General features: G+C 44.0%; 1 pseudogene; it reads left to right on the top strand.

Moving 5' to 3' along the window:
- Positions 1-9,086: 9,086 nt before the first annotated feature.
- Positions 9,087-9,543, top strand: LOC147988706 (putative cytosolic oligopeptidase A pseudogene; annotated as a pseudogene).
- Positions 9,544-21,888: the final 12,345 nt, after the last annotated feature.

Raw genomic sequence — 21,888 nt, 5'->3', positions numbered from 1 at the left:
AATAATAATGGCTCATGGAACTATGCACTGCTAGCACAATATTTCTGTCCGGTTGATGTTGAGGAAATCTTAAAAATACGGGCTTCTCCAAGATTGGGCGATGATGTGATTGCTTGGGGTCCTGGTAAGCTTGGTGTCTTCACGGTTAAATCAGCATATATGCTTGCGTTTGAGGAGGCACATAGGGGCACAGCAGTTTCTTCTAGTACTTTGCCAAATGGAAGTAGACCTTGCTGGCAGTACATATGGAAGAGCGGGGTTCCGCCCACCGTGCGTAATTTTGCATGGCGACTAGCAACAAATGCGCTCCCGACGTGGAAGAATAAGAATAGGATCGGCCTAGAGCCGTCCAGCAGATGCCCAGTTTGTGGTGTGGAGGAAGAGGACAATTATCACCCGTTTTTGAGATGTCAATTTGGTCGCGATCTGTACCTGGCTATGGCCAAGGTGTGGAATCTGCCGGCAATTGAATCGATTAGTCCTAATGGGAAAGAATGGCTACTTCATGCTCTGGCTCCACTTGGTGAGTTTGATCGTATCATGATGTTGCTTATTTTCTGGAGAACCTGGTACGTCCGTAATGAATTAGTTCACTATAAACCAGCACCGCCCATGCAAGTGTCAATCAGTTTTCTTCAGAGATATAGAGAAGAGCTGTTGTGCATTAAGCTGAACCCACATGCAGATCCAGTGAAAGGAAAGTCGATCATTACGCTCGACCGGGCCGCTAGACAACCTAGTGTTGCCGGGCCAGAGAAGGAATTAGCTTGGGTCCCTCCAGTACCTGATTGGGTTAAACTAAATACGGACGGCTCCTTTGTATCAAGTTCTAGTGCAGGTGCAGGGATGATTCTGCGAGATAATATGGGCTCCATCATTTTTTCGGCTTGCGGAGCACTATGGTCGTGTAGAGATGCTTTGGAGGCGGAGCTGTGTGCGTGCATGGAAGGACTGTCTCTGGCACTATACTGATCTGATCTTCCTATAGCCATTGAGATGGACTCGAGCATGGCTGTGTCTATGATCTCATGTGGCGATATTGATCGATCAGTTTATGCTTCCCTGGTGAATGAAATCAGACTTCTTTTAAGTCTTAGGCAGACTTGTATTACTCATGTTTTTAGACTACAAAATAAAGTAAGTGATAGACTAGCTACCTTTGCTAGAGTTGAAGGTCGGACTATGACTTGGCTAGGGTCTGGTCCAGTAGAGGTTTTGGAACTAGCTCAAGGTGATTGTAAGGATATTGTTATTGAGTAATACAAGTTCTGTTGCCGCAAAAAAACACACACTTGAAATGTATAACGATCAGACGCGATTGCTCAAAAAAAAAAGACGCTATCAGTTTTTTTTCTCTAGAAAAGGCTAGTGATCAGATTCTTTTTGTCCGGGTAGCTAGCGACCAGTTTTTTTTAGGGGAACTAGCAACCAGATTTACGTATAAGGCCGGCCACCCAGGCAAGACGGAGGCGAACTGGTTTTTAGTTTTGGGCTTTGCCAAATTAAAATCAAACAAATAGTTCAAACAATGAAAAAATGAGATGACGTTAACATTATACTTAGATGTGAGGTATTATTACATCTAGATGTGACATAGACAAACCCATTTTTTATTTATCTTTTCTTACCTTGCCAAATCTCTAATGTTAAAAGGGAACGTACACACAGTCATTCACCAATCCGCCTCCGGATCCACCCTGCAGTCGATTCGCCTCCCTATTGCCTGCCACACCAACATCCTCCGAAACAATGCTGCCCTGCATCGATCCTCGCCATAAGGGTCTGCGCACTGATGCTTGGTGGTTATTTCTGCCCGCTGCAAGATTGATCCGGTCTCCATTGTGCATTATCCTTGTGGATCCGATGGGGAAGGAGAGGGGGTGCCAAGGGGACGAGTGATGGACCACCAGCGCAGCTCTGTGTGTCGGGTCATGGCCGGGAGGCCCAAGAGCAGGGCAATGCTGGCAGGTAGACGAAGGAGGTAGATGGTGGAGGACACAACCCTCTGTCGGCGAGCCGTCATCGCTGGAATCGCGTGGAGGCCGCAAGCCCCACTGGTGCTACACACTCACAGTGTGTCCTGACGCGTCTCGTCGATGAACATGTGGTCACCCATCCTGCTTTACCTCTAATTCGCTTGCGCCACCTCTGTGGTATTCTTCACCGTTTCCGGAGATCTTCACAAGGTATAGTACGTGTAACCCTACCACAGTCGCATCTCTACTCCTAATGGACGAGTTGGTGAATCGTCTCCGTGGTTTATTTTCGCTGATTTTTTTTCGTCTCTCCTCCCATCACCCCTCCCATCCTGGTCCGCGGTTTATTTTCGCTGGTTTTTTCGTCTCTCTTCCCACCACCCTCTCCCACCCTGGTTTATCGGTTTATTTTTCTCTACACTCTTTATTACAACCAGAACTTTCTTAACGTATAACAAATCACGGATCTGACTTCCTTAAATTATGCAAATCAATCGATTCCTTGTATTGGTTCAATTTGTTTTACGAAACAAATAACAGATTTTCAGAAAACAAATAATACATTTTAATCCAACTTCCTTAAATTATGCAAATCAATCGATTCCTTTTATTGGTTCAATTTGTCTTAGGAAACAAATAACAAATTTTCAGAAAACAAATAATACATTTTAATCTAACTTTCCTAACTTATCTAAATCAATCAATTTCTCTTATTAGTGAAATTTGTTTTAGGAAACAAATAACACACACGTCACAACTTTCCTCCAATAAATAGTTTCTTAACATTTGCAAACTTTTCTAATCAGACACGTCACAAATGGGCAGGTACTGATATCACGTTACCAAACAATAAAACCCCACTTGCATAGAAATCAGTTCAAAAATCCTAACTTTCCTAATTTTTTACCTTTCCTTGATAACGACCAATATTTCCTATGTTTTCCACCTATTGAAGGAAATCACCCCTTCATCGATATTAGCATTTTTTTGAACTGAGATCTCCGGGTTATGATTTTTTTGCGATTCTTTCCAATTGTGACCTCTCCTTCCACTCCGGCTCCTTCTCGCATAAACACCTCCACCACAGCCAGGTGACACCGCCCCAGACCTCCTGCCTCTCCACACCTTCTCTGCCACCTCCTTCTCGTACTCCATTAACAATCCCTCCGCCACATTTGTCTACGGCGGTGTCGAGGGCATGGCGCAGCAGCGTACCAGCGGTAGAGCAGCGCATAGCAGCAGGAAGCAACACGCAGCAGGCGAGGCGAGCGGTCGACGGTGGAGGGCAGAGATGCGGCCGGCGTGGCTGAGGGGCGGCCGACAGAATATGGCAACGACCGGAGGCGGCGCGAGGCAGGGGCGCGGCAGCGGGGCGAGCGAAGGGATAGGCGGCAGCAGACGGGGCGAGCACAGCCAGTGAGAGTGTGGCGCGCGACCAGGGTGTGTGTCGCGCGGGGCTCAGTGGTGCGGTGGCTGCGGCGAGCGCGACGGCAGCGGCGGGCGCAACCGACGCGGTGTAGCACGGGCGTGGGCATGGAGAGGGAGTGGCCCCGCGGGCGCGGAAGAAGAGCGGTTGGCTCGGGCATGTGCGTGCATAGGAGCGGGCATGTGCCACGGGGTCAATCCGAGGAGCTCGGTGGCTACCCTGCAATGACCATGGCGGACGGCGGTTCTCGGCCATGGCGAAATACCTAACGAGAGCAAACAAGAGGGGAAACAGGGGAAAGGCAAGAGGAGATCATGGCGGTGTCAATGGCGCCCTAGGGGAAGACATGGGAGCTCGGGGCGGCGCAGATCGAACGACAATGTCGCGGTGGCCCAAGGTTGAGGAAGACGGCAACGACGTCGATGCGGGGGTGCTGGACTTGATCTCGTTGGCGCAGACGAAGTAGCGAAGGCATTCGGAGCTCCTCGACAAGCTCCTAGCGCACAAGGAGGGTAGTGGCCATGTGGACGGGGTCGGTCATGGTGGCCGTGGCGTCTGACTTCGTCCAGATCGATGGGATCGAGCGAGCGAGGAGGAGAAGTGGATTTGGGAGGGGGCATCGAGGAGGAGTGAGGCCATGGGGGCAGGGAAGGAAGGGCGTCACCCTTATCCATTCCCCTTCGATGCCAGCGAGGTGGTCGGGCGGGAGCCCGGCTCTGTAGCGACGCGGCTCGGGGAACAGGAGAAGACGACCGCGCGGGGACTAGACCACTGAGCCGGTTCGGTGGCAAGGCCCGGGGTGCAGGGCCAATCCTCCTTTACATCGTCCTTTTGGTTTTTCAATGTATTCTAATATGTTTCTCCTTTTTAACACCGTTTTCTATTTATTCTTATCAATTAAATGATCTCTACTCCTAATGTCTCAGTTTGTAGTCTCCGTTCCGGGTTTATTTTCGTCCCACCTCCCGAGTGAGGGAGAGGGGGAGAGAGAGTGAGGAAGAGGGAGGAAGAGGGGGGGGGGGGAGTACGTGAGTTCATGCCTCGCCCCCGCTCGTCCCCTGGCTCCGCCACTGTATTTAACAATTTGCATATAGGGCAACTAGGCCCACGCGGAAAGGAAATGGGTTGTTTGCTTACCCGCGTTCACTGTTTGGCCCGCATCGCACGGACCTCAAAGCACCTCCCACACTACAAGAAATATGTCAACTAGTGACCTTCTGTCAATGACCCTGGAAGAATTGGTCATAGATCTATGACCATTTCAGACCAATTGGTCAAAAGCTTTTCGGAGGGCTCCAAACCCTAAACTATAACGACCATTTTAGTCAGAAAGGTCGTAATTTCCTTACACGAAATGGTCATAAAGCAGATAGCACTGGTCTGCTGCCTTATTTCTAGCTGATCATGACCAATATAGATGGTCATAACCTTGTAAATTGTGGTGGGTTGCTATGACTAGGCGCCACCTCATCAGTTTTGCCTATGTGTCATGTCCATCTGGCAGTTTTTGCCCTAGGTTGTGAAGCAACCTATATTTCTGTCATTCCCAAAATTCCCAAAAAAATCTCATAAATTATTTGGGTCATATATTCGTCAAATATGTAAAAAACCTTCCTTGCCTAGTTCAGAAATAATTAAAAAATATTCATTTTCCTATTCTGTTCAGAACAACAGTTTGTGAAGGAAGTACCACTTTGGCATGTCCAAATAGTATCCATTTTCTACAGTGCTTTCGAATGCTTAAATAACCATCCTCCACCAAATGCCAGCTCAATCCATTCATTATTTTGAGCCCAGCTTCAACATTCGTATTTATGTCCAGTGTGATACTTTGCAAAGCAAGTACCACCTAGGCTCCTCCTTTTGAGCTGAAAATTTGTGAAGACGGTCTTCTTAGTAACTGATCATCCTCAGACAAAACTCACGCCCATTAGCCATGTGCATTTCCCGTACCGCTAATCAAACACTTGGCTGCTTATTCATGTTTGAGCATCGATCGGTCTCCTCGTGAGAATCTTATGTTGTAATTTTCTTCCTAGCACCTACCTGGGGAGTGCCCAACCCACTAGACATGCCTAGGCCGCCCAGAACACATGGCAACGCCACGGCCACGCGGTGACCTCGCGGCGGGCATGCGAGTTTACGCGCTCTAGAGTTGGGGCCCTCGGCCACCGTCCGAACCTCAACGTATCGCCACCAAACATGTATTTCTGATTAAATAGGTACTTATTTAACTAGAAATTATTTTTAGAAAAAACAAATAGCAAACTATGAGGCAGCTGCAGTTCAAATTTGACCCGCTTCCTGCTGAATCGGCGGGAATTTGTCTTTTCACCAGAGGTGGATCAAAACTTTTGAAACCCAACCATTTTGTCAATTTTGCATTAAATATGTCCTAGTATTTTATAAAATTTATTTGGTCCAATTTTACAACAAATATATGGTAGGTCCTTCACAAAAAAAACTCATTTCAGGCACTCGGAAAATGGAAAATGAATTTTTCATGCAAAGAAAATGAAAACTCCCTTAGGCAACATTGTTTGGAATTCCAAGATGCACCCTTGTGCATAATATGAGATCATTTGAACAAACTATGCCATGAATGTGGCCATAAGATTGATCATTTGGCTTGAAAGCCATGAATCTTCACCCATGATAGCTCATTTCTGAAAACACTTTTTTTTAAATAATTGCCATATTACAAGTTTGTTATTTTTCCTGAAAACTTGGTCACATATGATGACACAATGTGAAGGTTTCCCAATTTTTTGATTTTTTTGAATTTTTTATGCCCGTTTCAAAATGCGGTCAAAACGGCGGGAATGACCGTTCCTAGCTAGTGGTTGAATCTTGGAATTTTTTTGGCGTTTCTCTGATTAAATAGGTACTTATGTACCTAGAAATGATTTTTGGAAAAAATAAATAGCAAACTATGAGGCAACTGCAGTTCAAATTTGACCCGCTTTCTCCTAAATCGGCGGGAATTTGTCTTTTTCACGAGAGGTGGATCAAACCTTTTTACACCAAATTTTTTTGTCAATTGTGCATTAAATATGTCCTAGTATTTTATAAAATTGATTTGGTCCAATTTTGCAACAATTATTTGGGAGGTCCTTCACAAAAAAACCTCCTTTCAGGCACTCAAAAAATGGAAAATGGTTTTTTCTCCAAAGAAAATGAAAACTCCCTTAGGCAACATTGTTTGCCATTCCAATATGCACCCTTGTGCACAATATGAGATCATATGAACAAACTATGCCATGAATGTGGCCATAAGATTGATCATTTGGCTTGAAAGCCATGAATCTTCACCCATGATAGCTCATTTCTGAGAACAGTTTTTTAAATAATTGCCATATTACAAGTTTGTTATTTTTCCTGAAAACTTGGTCACATATTATGACACAATGCGATGGTTTCCCAGTTTTTTGATTATTTTTGAATTTTTTATGCCCATTTCAAAATGCGGTCAAAACGGCGGGAATGACCGTTCCTAGCTAGTGGTTGAATCTTGGAATTTTTTGGTGTTTCTCTGATTAAATATAAGTACCTAGAAATGATTTTTGGAAAAGATAAATAGCAAACTATGAGGCAGCTGCAGTTCAAATTTGACCCGCTTCCAGCTGAATCGGCGGGAATTTGTCTTTTTCACGAGAGGTGGATCAAACCTTTTTACAACCAACCATTTTGTCAATTGTGCATTAAATATGTCCTAGTATTTTAGAAAATTGATTTGGTCCAATTTTGCAACAATTATTTGGGAGGTCCTTCACAAAAAAACCTCCTTTCAGGCACTCGAAAAATGGAAAATGGTTTTTTCGTCCAAAGAAAATGAAAACTTCCTTAGGCAACATTGTTTGCCATTCCAATATGCACCCTTGTGCACAATATGAGATCATTTGAACAAACTATGCCATGAATGTGGCCATAAGATTGATCATTTGGCTTAAAAGCCATGAATCTTCACCCATGATAGCTCATTTCTGAGAACACTTTTTTAAATAATTGCCGTTTTACAAGTTTGTTATTTTTCCTGAAAACTTGGTAACATCTGATGACACAATGCGAAGGTTTCCCAATTTTTTGAATTTTTTATGCCTGTTTCAAAATGCGGTCAAAACGGCGGGCATGACCGTTCCTAGCTAGTGGTTGAATCTTGGATTTTTTTGGTGTTTCTATGATTAAATAGGTACTTATGTACCTAGAAATGATTTTTGGAAAAAATAAAGAGCAAACTACAAGGCAGCTACAGTTCAAATTTGACCCGCTTCCAACTGAATCGGCAGGAATTTGTCTTTTTCACGAGAGGTGGATCAAACCTTTTTACACCCAACCATTTTGTCAATTGTGCATTGAATATGTCCTAGTATTTTAGAAAATTGATTTGGTCCAATTTTGCAACAATTATTTGGTAGGTTTTTCACAAAAAAACTCATTTCAGGCACTCAGAAAATGGAAAATGAATTTTCTGTTCAAAGAAAATGAAAACTCTCTTAGGCAACATTGTTTGGAATTCCAATATGCACCCTTGTGCACAATATGATATCATTTGAACAAACTATGCCATGAATGTTGCCATAAGATTGATCATTTGGCTTGAAAGCCATGAATCATCACACATGATAGCTCATTTCTGAGAACACTTTTTTAAAGAGGTTATCGTATTACAAGTTTATTATTTTTAGCGGTAACTTGCTCACATATAATGACAAAATGCAAAGGTTTTCTAATTTTTTGAATTTTTTTGAATTTTTCATATCCGTTTCAAAATGCGGTCAAAACGGCGGGCATGACCGTTCCTAGCTAGTGGTTGAATCTTGGAAAACTTTTGGTGTTTCTCTGATTAAATAGATACTTTTGTACCTAAAAATGAATTTTTCAAAAAATAAATAACAAACTATGAGGCAGCTACAGTTCAAATTTGAACCGTTTCCTATTGAATCGTCAGAAATTTATCTTTTTCACGAGAGGTGGATAAAAACTTTTCACACCCCACCATTTGGTCAATTGTGCATAACATGTGGTGTAATGATTTCTAAAAATGATGTGGTGCCATTTTGCAACAAATATTTGGTAGGTTTTTCACAAAAAAGAACAATTATTGTTACTCAAAGAATAGAAAATACTTTTCTTGTGAAAATAACTTATTTTTAATCAATTACGACCAATTTTAATGGTCATGACATCTTCAAAATGTTTACTGTGTTCTGATTGGTTCACATGCATCTCACGCGGATCATGGGTCAGACACCGTCGGATACTCCCGGATCTGACGGCAGCCCTCGTCCCCCTCACACTCTCATCCCTCGTGGCCTCTTCCCTCTCAGCCCCCTCGTCCAAACTCCAAACCCTAGTGTCCCTCGCGCCCCACCCGTGCCTCCTTGCCTCCGCACGCCGCCACCCACCCACCGCTTCGTCCCTCCCACACCTCGCCGCCGACGGCCTCTCCTCTCCCATCTGCTTCCCTCTCACAGGACGCGGAACGCCTCCTCCCCTATCCAACGCGCCGCCGTCTCCTCCCCGATCTAGATCCAATGCATCGCCGCCTCCTCCCCGATCCAGATCGACACGCCGGCTCTCTCACCTTGCCGGCAGGTCCCTCCACTGCCGCCGCCCCCGCCTCCCCTACCCCGGCCACCCTCCCTTCCGCCACCCCGCCTGCTTTGCCTACTGCACCGCCGCCTCCGACGCCATGGCGGACGCCAACAGCAGCAGCAACCCGCTGCTCACCAACTTCGACTTCCCGCCCTTCGACCGCGTCGAGCCCGCGCACGTCCGTCCCGGGATCCGCGCGCTCCTCGCCCGCCTCGTACGCCCTTATCCACCTTCCCCTGATCCCCGTTCGTTCGCCCGCTCATCGCCCGTCCGGATCTGACCGTATGTGGTTGTGGTCGCTCGCAGGAGGGCGAGCTGGAGGAGCTCAAGAAGGGCGTGGAGCCGGCGTGGGAGTGCTTCGTCCACCCGCTCGAGCGCATCGTCGATAGGCTTGACATCATCTGGAACGGCGTCGACCACATCAAGGCCGTCAAGGACTCGCCCGACCTCCATGCCGCCGTCGAGGACGTCCAGGTAGTCTCTTCTTCTGTCACGCCGCCCATGATCTGGATGGACGAAGCAGCTGATTTGTTAGCGCGTCATTAGATGTTGTCTTTGTATTTCTTCTTGCTCCATGAATTATCCAGCAATATGGTGCATAGATAGAAATTTCACATAGATCCTGGTTTCGTGCTTGCACCTTTGGTCCACATGGTTTTTGTGGGGATATGGTACCGGACTAGAGCATACAGGCTGATGATTTCTGGATGCATATAGATTGTGGATGCCATGTCTGAAATTGTTCAATTTTGGATGACTCAAACCTGCTCTAGCTAGCAATCTCTCTCTCCATCTCTTTGTATGTGCGCGCCTGTGCATCCATTGCATGTAAAATCATGTTTTCAAACTCTTCTACTGTCAGATAGACTGACCATGAATGCACCAACACATTGTGTCAGTTTTCCATGCTCTGTCTAGTACTAGTTCCCAACTTCCTATACATATAGGAGTATTCTGCTTGCTTTGGTTTCCAAACCAAAATACCATGGCTAGGCGACGTCCGTCTATCCTGGGTTACGTTAGCATACTAGTACAACACAACTAGTAATAACAAGGTTAGTTCATCATATACTACGCTTGATATAAATGTTTAGCTTCTAACAAAAAGTAAATTGGGAATAAATTCTTCCATCAGTTTAATATGATTTATGTTGATAGATTTGTCTAGAACTGTTGAAATTGTGATCAACACAGTATACTATTGGGTTCTTACCCATAACATGAGGATATCTGTTTTTCAAATGTGGAAGCCATCATAACATCAGCTGGTCATAGTTATACGCATTGTTTAACTTTTTCTTCTTTGAATTTCACATTGCAGTTCTTTGATGTAGTTGGGTTGTGTCGTGGGTACATGGGTAACTAAAATTGCTTCTGTTCTGTAACTGTATGCTTCTAGGAATGTGACATTGCAACATGCAGACTATGGGTCTAGATCTGCAGTTGAAAGTGCTTAATCTTTGTATAAGTTTCAACTGAAGCTATTTGTATACAATAATTTACCGAATAAGCAAACTTATGTGAATATACTACGCTTGATGTTGATCATCTGGTGCATTAGTATGCAGTTCTCATTGTCAGTTCTTGTTTTCTTGATTCATTTATACTATATGATTCGGGTTTTATACTTTGCCAGTAGGTAGTTCATACTGCCCGCTTGCTTTTGCTTTGAATATTGTGGTCTGCATGCTTTAGTCATTGTGCCCTTAGTTCTTTTTTTGTAGGGAGCTATGCTTATCATCAGAAACTCTTGGTGATGATGTTATTCCTCTTTTGGTTCATGTGTTGCAATTATATCCCACATACTTCTACACCATGTGGTGCACTTAAGTATCTTAGTGACTTCATTTGATGTGTGTATTTCTGTTAATTTTAAGCTTCTGTTGCTGTGAAAATGTACCTCACTGACCGTCTGTCTATTTATTGCGTACTTCTTGCATGAGGAGGTGACTAGTGATGCGGCACGCCAAGCAGCAGTAGGGGAAGGGGGTCTCCTGATCAAGGAGGCGGAGGAGTAGGGGCGTGCCCAGCCGGCAGCCATGTCCTGCTCGTGGGGGAGGGGCAGGAGGGGTCTGCTCCTCTGCTTACATTGCGACCGCGGTAGGTAGCTCCTCCATCTCCCTCCCCCTCTTCCCTGATAGCGTACATCACAATCTTGTTAATTGTTATTGCGATCACAATCTTGTTAAGATGCATCTGTGGTGGTGGTCTTCTGGCCACCACAATCTTGTTAATTGTTATTGCGATCATCTTTCTTTTCGATGAACTATGCCACAATATGTGTTTTGCAAGGTTCAGTGGCTACTATGTTTTGATTATTTGCAACTTGTAAGTCCTTGTTGGTTTATTGTACGTTCTAAAAAGCCGTGAATAGTCTTCACTTATATAGCCAACACCTTTATTTTGTTTTGTTTTGTTCTGTGCTCACTAGTGATACCTGACTAAGGTTCCCTGAATATAGGAGTAGACTGTAGGTGAAGAAAAATTATAACCTAAAAGTAATCATATGTACTACTCCCTCCGTCCCATAATATAATTATTGGTACATAATTTTCTTTACTTATACACACAGAATAGATAGAGGTGACGTGTGGTTATATTCTGTTGTAAGATTATTCTATTTTGCTCTTAACTAGCTATTCGTTGTGGTTGTTACATGTATATATACTTCAGGATTTAGTCCCTATCTGCTTTGTATATTTGTTTTTATTTTGTTTCTAACTCTTTTGGTTTATTGTTAGATGCCTTGGTTCAGCCTCTACAAACATACCCGAAAATGGTGTTTCCTCTCATTTACAAGAGCTCCAACAAAGTGAACTAGGAAGTATATTTGAAGTTCAAAGCCGTGTAGCAAAGAGTTATATGTTCTGTCTTATGTGTAATAGACTGGAAAGATTTGAATAATATTGTAATAGACTATGTACAGATTGTAGTTGACTTATTTATCCTTCTTTGACGAACTACATTTGTTATGTTCTGTTTGAAATATTCATTATGTGGTTTCAAAGTGTGTGAAATGGAACCTGACTCATGGAGCCCACTTATGAAATCGCTTTTGAATTTTCTGTCACGTGGGTCTAATGTGTGAGATTATGACAAGTGGTATCCATCTGATTGGTGGGACCCGCAACAAAATATAATGGCCTAGGCCCAAACAAATGTTAAAAGACCACGACCAAGAAATAAATAAAAGACTGAATTGTTGGTCTTGGACCATGAAGTCTGACCAAAAATTGACAGGAAAAAAATATATAGAAAGGCTGAATTAATGGGCTAGGCCCATGTAGAAAACCGAATTGGACCGGGCTGAATCTTGTGCCACATCAGCTTGCCATGCTGGATGCCTACGTGGCCTGGGGAGGTTGCTAGTGACCAAAACAAACCAGTAGGCATATTTTGCTCATAAACGTCTACGACCTTCTCACAGAGAAGGTCGTTAATTTCAGTTTACGACCGCCAGCTTTTGACCTTCTATATTTGGTCACAAAAAGGTCGCAACTGAAAAATAATGACCTTTCAGTGACCAATAGTCAAGGTCACAAGTTGACATATTTCTTGTAGTGCCAGTCAGGACCGCTGGAATCAACAGTTTCCAGCGAGCCAGACATGTGCGATGCACCATAGCCAAAAAATTACATAAATAATTTCACAACATAGCCAAAAAAGCAACTCGATCCATGCAAAAAGTACACTTCTTGATATTACCAAATAAAAGTGCATCACACAGAGCAGAAAAAACAACATGCAAATGGTCCAAGTGTTTCTTTAGTGACTTATTATAAATCAGAATATCATCGAAGTATACTACCACAAATCGTCTAATGAAATCTCGCAAAACATCATTCATTAGTCCCACAAAAGTAACAGGTGCATTAGTCAATCCAAAAGGCATTACTAACCATTCATATAAACAAATTTTAGTTTTGAAAGTAGTTTTCCATTTATCATCTAGTTTTATACGAACTTGATGGTAGCTAGTACGCAAGTCCACTTTAGAAAACACAACAGAGCCACTGAGTTTATCAAGCATGTCATCTAATCTAGGAATAGGATGATGATATCAAATTGTAATATTATTGATGGCTCTACAATGAACACACATACGCGAACTACCGTCCTTTTTGGGAACAAGTAAAATGGGTACAACACATGGACTAAGTGATTAGCGATTTACCTATATCGAGTAGTTTTTAAACTTGTCACTGAATCTCCTTAGTCTCCTCTGGATTAGTCTGATATAGCACACTGTTGGGTAGTGAGGCGTGAGGTATCAAGTCAATTTGGTGTTCAATTCCTCTCATAGGTGGCAGCCCCAGTGGCACTTCCTTCGGGAAAACATCATGATACCTGCAAAAGGTCAGCGACAATAAGAGGCAAAGAAGAAGGCATGTCCTCAAATGAAAAGAAATCTTCTTTGCAATTAAGAGCATAACATTCATCAGTTTGAACATCTAACTCGGAAATTTCAGCACGTGTAGCTAAGAAAGAAGCACCTTTCAATTTAATTTCTTTAGATGTGCTAGGATCAGATTTGTGCATCTTACTAAATTGTTCTAACTCATCAATGACTTTTAGTTTTTTAGATTTAGTATGCTCAGTATTTGTGTCTCTACTAGCCCTAGCAGGATCATCTTTTAAAATTTGCTCAAGAGATATAGGGTGTAGAATGATTTCTTTCCTTTTTGTGTGAGACTATACTGATTAGTTCTACCACCATATAAGCATTATTTATCATACTGGCATGGCCTTCCTAGTAACATAGAACAAGCTTGCATAGGCACAATATCGTAGTCAATAGTTGTCGGATTACGGGTTCCGGCAAACCCTTGAGGTTCAAACACTGGGGTGCGCACGAAGATCTCTCTCCCTAGCTTGCTCGCACCACGATCTCTAAGCCTAGATCAACGAACCCAGAGAACAAGAGACACGAGGGTTTATACTGGTTCAGGTCACCATTGTGGTGTAATACCCTACTACAGTGTGGTGTGGTGGATTGCCTTGTAGGCTGAGGATGAACTAGTACAAGGTAAAAACAGCCTCCTGAGGTGAGGTATTCTTGAGCTCGGTGAGCTGGTGTGTGTGAGGGAGATCCAGATGATCCGTCCCCTTCCTATGTGGGTGGCTAGTCCTATTTATGGAGGCCTTGGTCCTCTTACCAAATGTTAGGCGGGAAGGGATCCCAGAACGACCAAGTTTGAAGGAAGACAACTAGTACAAGCTATCCTGACAAAAGGTGGTCTTCTCCTTCCAAAGGCTCTGGTGATGACGCCGCCGTGGGCTCCGCGGTGACCTCCTTCCTGCCGTCCTGCTGGTCTTGGTCTCGTTGCACCGATATGAAAACCTTTGCCTGATGTCTCGGGATTCCTCGCCTGCCCTTACCCTTTTAGCACCAAAGAGGAAACTGGTACTCTGCGCCCGCTGGCGCCCGCCTGGCCTTGGTCATCATGGCTCACGTCACGTGAACCTCGTGAGGTGCCCTTGCATAGATATCTCCTCTCCTTGGGAGCCAGCCTAGTGAGGCCGACCCCGAGGAGGTCTTGGTGTCATCCGCCTCGCGAGGCTTGGCCCCTCGCGAGGGTCTTGAGTGGTTGCTGCTGAAGATGGCCGTACCAGGCCGTTGGTGGAGCCACGCCCTGGGCCGCAGGGAGGCAAGTCTGGATACCCCCGTTCCTAGGACACCGACAATAGTGAACCTAAAGAAAAAGGAATTCTCACCATGTGTGTTACCTTTACTTTTCCACCATCATTGAACCATTGAATGTAAGTAAGGATGTGGACGTTGTCGGGAAGGTAGGGAGAGCTTCTCCACTATGTCAATGCTTGATAAATTGTTAGAACTCCCCCCGTCAATGATTATGTGAACAGAATGATCCTTGATGACTCCTTTGATGTGGAAGAAGTTGTGAGATTGATCCTTCTTTGCTTTGAAAATCTGAGCACTAAGTACATGATGTGATATAAGATGCATGTACTTATCGGCATCTTTGGCGATCCCATATTCTTCCTCTTGTGCCGGTCTTGTGTCATCGTCTTCATGTGCAGCGAGCAAGGCGTATTTGTCTTCATCAAAATCACTAGCGGAGTCGTACTCGTCGTCTTCACAAATGATCAATAAATGCTTATTAGGACACTCCTTCAATAAATGCTTATTAGGACAAATCCCTTACAAGTGTGGCACTGGATATCCTTTGTTCTTTTGGAAGAAGCGGATGATGATGGCAAACTTTTTGTTGGAGTTGGTGTTGTACCTTTCACTGGTGCCAAAGTGTGTGATGCTGAAGTTGATGAAGTAGGCTCCGATCGAGAGGTTGCAGGTGTTGTTGTAGAGGTGCGAGTGGACTGGGCAGTGCTACCTCTTAAGCACTGCGTTGGTTTTCCCTTGAAGAGGAAAGGGTGATGCAGCAAAGTAGCGTAAGCATTTCCCTCAGTTTTTGAGAACCAAGGTATCAATCCAGTAGGAGGCTATGCGCGAGTCCCTCGCACCTGCACAAAACAAATAAATCCTCGCAACCAACGCGATAAGGGGTTGTTGATACGTATCCAACGTATCTACTTTTTCAAACACTTTTGCCCTTGTTTTGGACTCTAACTTGCATGATTTGAATGGAACTAACCCGGACTAACGCTGCTTTCAGCAGAATTACTATGGTGTTATTTATGTGCAGGAGCAAACGTTCTCGGAATGACCTGAAACTTCACGGAGACACTTTTAAGAAAATAAGAAAAATACATGCCAAAGATGAAGGCCAGGGGGCCACCACCTTGCCACGAGGGTGGGGGGCGCGCCTGCCCCCCTAGGACGCACCCCCTACCTCGTGGGCCCCCTGTTGCCTCTCCGACTCCAATTCCACCTCCATATATTGAGTTTCGGGGAGAAAAAAAATCAGAGAGAAGAAATCATCGCATTTTACGATATGGAGCTGCCGCCAAGCCCTAAAACCTCTCGAGAGGGCTGATGTGGAGTCCGTTCGGGGCTCCGGAGAGGGGAATCCATCGCCATCGTCATCATCAACCATCCTCCATCACCAATTTCATGATGCTCACCGTCGTGCGTGAGTAATTCCATCGTAGGCTTGCTGGACAGTGATTGGTTGGATGGGATCTATCATGTAATCGAGCTAGTTTTGTTAGGGTTTGATCCCTAGTATCCACTATGTTCTGAGATTGATGTTGCTATGACTTTGCTATGCTTAATGCTTGTCACTAGGGCCCGAGTGCCATGATTTCAGATCTGAACCTATTATGTTTTCATCAATATATGAGTTTTCTTGATCCTATCTTTCAAGTCTATAGTCACCTATTATGTGTTATGATCCGTTAACCCCGAAGTGACAATAATCGGGATACTTACCGGTGATGACCGTAGTTTGAGGAGTTCATGTATTCACTATGTGTTAATGCTTTGTTCCGGTTCTCTATTAAAAGGAGACCTTAATATCCCTTAGTTTCCGTAGGGACCCCACTGCCACGGGAGGGTAGGACAAAAGATGTCATGCAAGTTCTTTTCCATAAGCACGTATGACTATGTTCGGAATACATGCCTACATTATATCAATGAACTGGAGCTAGTTCTGTGTCACCCTAGGTTATGACTGTTACATGATGAACCGCATCCGGCATAATTCTCCATCACCGATCCATTGCCTACGAGCTTTTCATATATTGTTCTTCGCTTATTTACTTTTCCGTTGCTATTGCTATCATCACTATAAAATACCAAAAACATTGCTTTTACTACTGTTACCTTTTGTTACCGTTACCACTACTATCATATTATTTTGCTACTAAACACTTTGCTGCAGATATTAAGTTTCTAGGTGTGGTTGAATTGACAACTCAGCTGCTAATACTTGAGAATATTCTTTGGCTCCCCTTGTGTCGAATCAATAAATTTGGGTTGAATACTCTACCTCGAAAACTGTTGCGATCCCCTATACTTGTGGGTTATCAAGACTATTTTCTGGCGCCGTTGTCGGGGAGCATAGCTGTATTCTTTGAGTCACTTGGGATATATATCTGCTTATCATTATGAAGAACTTGAGAGATCCAAAAACCAAGATCTATCCCTCAACTACGAGGGGAGGTAAGGAACTGCCATCTAGCTTTGCACTTGATTCACCTTCTGTTTTGAGTAAGCTTGCGACACCTACACCTGCTTCTGCTATTTGTTCTGATATATCGCATGTTATTGATGATCCCACTTCTGCTGTGCATGATACTTATGATGAAACTACCTCGAAGCCTGATACTACTATGCCACTTAGTGCTTTTCTTGATGAACAACTTGCTAGGGCTAGAGAAATTGAAAATATTGAATCTGATGATACTGATGAAAGTGATGATGAAGAACCACTTGCCATTCCTAAGGGTTATGTTTTTGATCAAGATGCTTCTTTAGCTATTTTAGCTTGCAGAAATAGAACTGAACTTAAAAAATTATTAGCTAAATGGAGTAAGCAATCTCTAAATGCTAGAATGAAACCTGACCCTGCTTTTGCTACTTCACCTATCTTTGTTACTGATAAGGATTATGAATTCTCTGTTGATCCTGATATAATTACTTTGGTTCAATCTGATCCTTTTCATGGTTAGGAATCTGAAACTGTTGTGGCACATCTTACTAAACTAAATGATATAGCCACCCTGTTCACTAAAGATGAGAGAACTCGCTACTTTTATATCCTTAAAATATCCCCGTTCTCATTAAAGGGTGATGCTAAGATATGGTTTAATTCTCTTGATCCTGGTTGTGTGCGTAGTCCCCAGGATATGATTTATTACTTCTCTGCTAAATATTTCCCTGCTCATAAGAAACAAGCTGCTTTAAGGGATATATATAATTTTGTGCAAATTAAAGAAAAGAGTCTCCCACAAGCTTGGGGGAGGCTTTTACTTAATGCTTTGCCTGATCATCCTCTTAAGAAAAATGAAATACTTGATATCTTTTATAATGGACTAACCGATGCCTCCAGAGATTACCTGGATAGTTGTGCTTGTTCTGTTTTCAGGGAAAGAACACCGGATGAAGCTGAAATTCTATTGAATAATATGTTGACAAATGAAAATAATTGGACACCTCCGGAGCCAATTCCTGAGCCTATTCCTAAACCAACTCCGAAGAAGAGGGGTATTCTATTTCTCAGTCCTGAAGATATGCAAGAGGCAAAGAAATCTATGAAAGAAAAGGGTATTAAAGCTGAAGATGTTAAGAATTTACCTCCTATTGAAGAAATACATGGTCTTAATTTACCGCCTGTTGAAGAAACATATAATCCAAATCCTTTACCTGTTGAAGAAACTCATGGTCTTGATAACCTAACACAGGTAGTAAAGGTAATTTCTCTCTATAGATATGATATAGCTGTAATCCCATTTACTAAATTTGCTAGCCCATGCTTAGATGAGTTTGATAAATTTATGGCCAAGCAAGAAGATTTTAATGCTTATTTTGGTAGACAATTAAAATACAATTCAAATATGCTTGGACACGTGGGTGATTATATGGCTAATGTCAAAGGTGAACTTAAACTTATTAGTAAACATGCTTCTATGGTTACCACTCAAGTAGAACAAGTACTTAAAGCTCAAAATGATTTGCTCAATGAATTGAATAATAAGAATAATGATAATGTTGTTAGAGTTATGACTAGAGGTGGTAGAATGACTCAGGAACCTTTGTATCCTGAAGGCCATCCTAAGAGAATTGAGCAAGATTCACAGATAAATAATTTAGATGCACCTATGTAACACCCCGGATATGACTTTCCCAATATGTATTCCAACTCTTGCCGTTTCCAGCGTTAAGTTATTTTATTTTCTCGGGTTCGGGTTTTGCCTCCGTGTGTTGTTATCGTTGTCATGTATCTCTTATCATGTCATCATGTGCATTGCATTTGCATACATGTTCATCTCATGCATTCGAGCATTTTCCCCGTTGTCCGTTTTGCATTCCGGCGCTTCGTTCTCCTCCGGTGGTCATTTCTAGCTTTCTTTCATGTGTGGGGATTAAACATTTCCGGATTGGACCGAGACTTGCCAAGTGGCCTTGGTTTACTACCGGTAGAGCGCCTGTCAAGTTTCGTATCATTTGGACTTCGTTTGATACTCCAACGGTTAACCGAGGGACCGAAAAGGTCTCGTGTGTGTTGCAGCCCAACACCCCTCCAATTTGGCCCAAAACCCACCTAAACCTGCTCCATCATCTAGAGCGTTCGATCATGATCGCGTGGCCGAAAACCGCACCTCATTTGGACTCTCCTAGCTCCCTCTATGCCTATATATAGATCCCCTCTCGTAAATCCCGGGTCTCTCCTCCCCCTAACCCTAGATCTCAACATCGCGCGCCGCCGGACAAATCGCCACTGATCGGACACGTCCGGATCCGCCCCCGCCGCCACCACGTGGCGCTCCGCCATTCGCCGCCGCCACCGCGCCCACTTGGCCGCCCCGCCGGCCTGCTGAGGCCCGTCGCGGGCCCTCCCGGGCTTAGCCGCCAGCGCCGCCCCGCGCCTCCTCTTCCCCATCGCCGGCCCCTTGCACCGCCGCTGCCATCGTCGCGCCTCTCGCCGCCCAGCTCCACCGCGCGCCATCACCGACGCCGCCGCATCCGGCCGCCGCGGCTCCTCAACGCCGGCGACCCAGCCGCGCCCCGCCGGCTCGTCGTCTCCGGCGGCCCCGCCGCCCTCCGCCGTCCTCCTCGTCGTCTCCAGCCGCCCCCGCATCAAGTCCGGCCACCTCGGGTTTCTTCTTCGACGAACAGCTCTGGCGAACTTCGTAAATCGCGCCGGATCCCGATCTGGATCTGAGGGTTGACTTTCTCTCGAAACCCTAGCCCATGTTGCCCTGTTCATCGTGCCGTAACTTTGCATCTGTAACTCCGTTTTGTGCATATAGCATATCAAAATGTTCGTCAGAGAGAGTACATCATTTCATTCCATTGCATCATTTTCATTTGAGTTCATCTTGATGTCCGAAATGCTGTTAGAAGAGGGCTACTTGAGATATTTGTCAGATCTACTACTCCATTTAGGCATTTGTCATTTTTGCCATGATTATTATGTGCATGATATGCCCTGATGTTCTACATATGTTTTGTTAAGGGTTTTGTCATCTTTCCAGAGATGCAACCCATGTATTTTTGTGATGTGTGTGGTGACTAGCACAAGCTTGCCAAGTGAGGCACTTGGTAACTCTGTTTTCAGGGACTTAGCATTTGTTCATGTTGCCATATGTTCATGTTGTTTCCGAGTGATCCGTGCCTCTTTTGAGGATGATCAGTAAGGATGTTTTATTAATCTTGTAGTGCTCTATCCATCCATGTCTTTGTTTGCAATTATGGAGCACCTTAACTTGAGTCAATCGAGCTCTACTTTTGCTACTTCGTGAATCTGGGCAGATTGTCAACTTGTTTGCAATTTTGCCGATGATGCTGTAGATGATCCGTGCATGCTATGCTATTGTTCTTGCCATGTCTAGCTTTCATTTTGTGTGTTCTCGAGGGAGGTATGCTTAGATTTTCATGACTTGCTCCGTAGTGAGTGCATCGAGCTCGTAAACATGCCTACTTGAGATATGTTTCAGCATGTGCCAGTTTTCACTAAGTCTGAAAACTGATTATGCTTTTGCTATGTTCACATGCTTGTAAATTTGTTTTCTGATCCCTTTTGGCTCAAGGTCACTAAGGGACTTTTGTTAAGCTTTTTGAGTAGCTCCATGTCATGTTTTACTTTTCCATGTTCAGGTCGTGTAGCACGTAGTTTTGTTGCTCCAAAGAGTGCTACCTGATCTGAAATTCCAGACAAGTGTTAATTTCACTAAGTCTGAGATCTGTTTACCATATGCATTTTTGCCATGCTTGTTTGAACCTGTAAATGGATGAATTGGCCGTAGCTCAGTGCTAGACTTTTGTTAAGCATCTTGAATGCATCCCTGCCATAAATTTTGTTGCCATGTTTGGGTGACGTAGCATGTTCATCTCATTGCATTTAGATGGCTACTTGCTGTAAATCGCAGCCCGGTGTCATATTTGAATCGCTTGCCATTTCCAAACCGTAACTCCGATTCCGGCGTTCTTTATATCATTTTCAAGCGATTTCATCTCATATTTCCAGTGGCACACTTGGTTTTTCAAGTTGAGGCCAGGTTCATGCATCCCTTGTCAAACCTTGCATATGCATCCCGCATCGCATCCCGCATATCATATCATCATTGCATCATATTGTTTGATCCTTGCACGTGGTTGATTGTGTCCTTGTTGCTTATTTGTCTTGTTTGGGTAGAGACGGGAGACGAGTTCGCTAACGAGGAGCCCGTTGAGTTTGCTTTCGAGGATCCAGTCAACCCTGACAACTTTGCAGGCAAGATGATCATACCCTCGAAATCACTACTATCTTTGCTATGCTAGTTTGCTCGCTCTTTTGCTATGCCAATGCTACGATGCCTACCATTTGCTTTCAAGACTCCCAAATTGCCATGTCAAACCTCTAACCCACCATGTCCTAGCAAACCGTTGATTGGCTATGTTACCGCTCTGCTCAGCCCCTCTTATAGCGTTGCTAGTTGCAGGTGAAGATTGGAGGCCGTTCCTTGTTGGAACATTATTTTACTTGTTGGGATATCATTATATTGCCATGTTATCTTAATGTATCTATATACTTGGTAAAGGGTGGAAGGCTCGGCCTCTCGCCTAGTGTTTTGTTCCACTCTTGCCGCCCTAGTTTCCGTCATATCGGTGTTATGTTCCCGGATTTTTTGCGTTCCTTACGCGGTTGGGTTATAATGGGAACCCCTTGATAGTTCGCCTTGATTAAAGCTTTTCCAGCAAAGCCCAACCTTGGTTTTACCATTTGCCACCTATCCTCTTTTCCCTTGGGTTTCCGGAGCCCGAGGGTC

Source organism: Triticum urartu, chromosome 1A (assembly GCF_056163025.1).
Source record: "Triticum urartu cultivar PI428250 chromosome 1A, HENAU_Tu73, whole genome shotgun sequence".
NCBI classification, from domain to species: Eukaryota; Viridiplantae; Streptophyta; class Magnoliopsida; order Poales; family Poaceae; genus Triticum; species Triticum urartu.
Note: the sequence above shows the minus strand (reverse complement) of the source record. Positions and strands in the feature narration are given on the sequence as shown.